We start from the raw sequence: 2,558 nt of genomic DNA on the forward strand, positions 1-2,558 counted from the left end.
GGCAGATGCTGTTTCAAGACTAATATGATCTAACAGAAAATTTTTATACTGATTAATGCTAAGATTATTTTTATTTTTCCAATTCAGGAGTATGGTTTTCTTTGCGATGCATAAGGCTGTGAAAATCATGCGACATGTATTTTTTTCCAGAGTAACATCTTCCAAGATAGCCAATAAGCAAACATTGTCTGAGAGTTTCAAAACAGCTCATTCATTCAGAAAGTGCTGAAATAACAGACACACACACATTAAAGCCTGGTTTCACAATGTGCACGATGGAGAGGGATGGATTCAGACTGAACCAGATGACCCATCCTGCTGGGGGTTTGACTGAAAACTCTATTAAAGCCCTGCCCCCAAAAGCATCCTGTAGGGGGGTTCTTCTGACCTCTGACCTCTGCTGTCTCCATCTTCCTGGTTTATTCTCTTCACTTTTGCAGCTGTCATGTCTGGATCTGAGATTCATTAGTAGAAACCAATGCTTGTGTGTGTGTGTGTGTGCATGCGTGCGTGCGTGTGTGTGTGTGTGTGTGTGTGTGTGTAAGGCTCTTGATTCCTCTGAGGTCTGACTGCAAGCAAGACATGAGTGAGACCAGCAGTGAACCGTTCATCATCATCATCATCATTATCATCATCTTCATCATTATCAACATCTTTGTCATCTGTCTTGGTCCAGTTCAGTCTGGTTCTGTTCTGGCTGAGTGAGTGTCTCTGCAAACACAAAATGGTGAGTCCAGGTCCACCTGAGGGTGTTGGACTTGTGTACCCGGCCCGGTCAGTCTGACCCAGAGTCCTGAAGCAAAGCTAGCTTATATTCTTAGAGGTGATTAGCATAAAGCTAAAGTTAGCTTCTAGCATCCACAGCTGACGTTTATTAAGGAACATTAATACTAAAATATATTAAGTCTGTATTAAAATAATTTAAAACAGATAAAATGCTGTTTTTTCATTTAGAGAAAGAAACGTTTTCTTCTGAACTCTTTTAAAAGAGAAGTCTCAGAACAGCTTCATGACCGAACACGTCCTGTTTGCTCATTCTCAGACTCCGCCTCTTATCTCTCAGGTGTGCTTGGTGCCTCAGAGCTTGCCTTCCTGAAAGAGCCCAGTGATGTCATTGCTGTCAGGGACCACCCGCTGATGCTGCATTGCCAGGTGGAAGGGGAGGGGCCTATTTCCATCACATGGAGACGTAACAGTATTGCTGTGGTGACCGGAATTGGTGCAAATGTGCTCAGCAATGGTACACTGCTAATCAAGAACTTCTCCAAGAGACATGAGAACAACGAGACAGATGCTGGGGAGTATGACTGTGCTGCCCAGAATCGCTACGGGATGTTGATCAGCCGAAAGGCGCGAGTACAGCTCGCATGTGAGTCGCAGCACATCACACACATGTAACACGCAACAAATACACACAGAACATGTGACTGACCTGTCTCCCATCCCTCCAGCCTTGCCAAAATTCCTGTCCCACCCACAATCCCTTGCTGTGGACGAAGGGGGCGTGGTCAGACTCAGCTGCCAGATAAATGGGATTCCAGAAGCCAAGATCGCTTGGCAGAGAGACCGACGCCCACTGAGTACAATGGACTCTAGGTGGGTTTCACACATGCATCACATGATTCAGAAACATGTAACCACCACATAAGTATGCATGTTCTTAACATGCCCTCTGTGTTCAGAACCTCAGACCGAGTTCTTCATGTGTCGTCTGTGTTCAAGACCTCAGACAGTGTTCTTAACATGTCCTCAGTGTTAAGAGCCTCGGACCGTGTTCTTGACGTGCTCCATGTTGGATGTGCTCCAGGAATGCTTTTTTCAAACAGGAAGTCGGTCACAGCAGTTCTTCCTCCGATTTTATCCTCAAATGGTGTCCCCATTGAGTTTGTCGATTCCTATAAATATTTGGGTATCTTGGTTGACTCACATCTCTCTTTTAAGCTCCATGTGGAAAACTTGGTAAAGAAACTGGAAGTTAAACTGGGTTTGTTTTTCAGAAACAGATCCTGTCTAACTCTGAACCCTGAGGAACGCCTTGTATCTGTGACTTTCCTTCCCTCCATTGATCACGGTGACATTATTTACATGAACGCTCCTACAAGCACCCTGCAGATGTTGGATTCTGCAGATGTTGGATGCTGTCTATCATGGTGCACTAAGATTCATAACTGGCTGTGATTATCGTACCCACCACTGCACCCAGTATTCACTGGTTAACTGGTCACCATTAACTTCACACAGACTCTCCCACTGGTACATTTTCATCTTTAAATCACTTCCTGGTCTGCTGCCTTCATACATCTCCTCCTACATGTCTCTGTGTGAGTGCAGCTACAGTGTGCGCTCTCAGGACATCATTACCTGCAGTGTTCCCTCAGTGAGGACTGAACTAGACAAAAGGACCTTCTTCTACTCCGCTCCTGTTTCCTGGATTATCTTGTAAAAAGATCTGAAGCTCTCGACCTTTGACCTCTCTAAGTGGTTTCAAACATCTGATAAGTTTCTGGCAAATCAATCAATCAATCAACCTTTATTTATACAGGTAAATCCCATTGAGC

General features: G+C 44.6%; 1 protein-coding gene across 1 annotated transcript in view; it reads left to right on the forward strand.

Annotated features, from left to right (window-relative positions):
• LOC119409590 (immunoglobulin superfamily DCC subclass member 3-like) overlaps positions 1-2,558 on the forward strand; it is a 35,577-nt gene that overhangs the window by 25,234 nt on the left and 7,785 nt on the right. The window lies entirely within an intron of this gene.

This window comes from Nematolebias whitei, chromosome 5 (assembly GCF_014905685.2).
Source record: "Nematolebias whitei isolate Nwh7 chromosome 5, NemWhi1, whole genome shotgun sequence".
Classification (NCBI taxonomy): domain Eukaryota; kingdom Metazoa; phylum Chordata; class Actinopteri; order Cyprinodontiformes; family Rivulidae; genus Nematolebias; species Nematolebias whitei.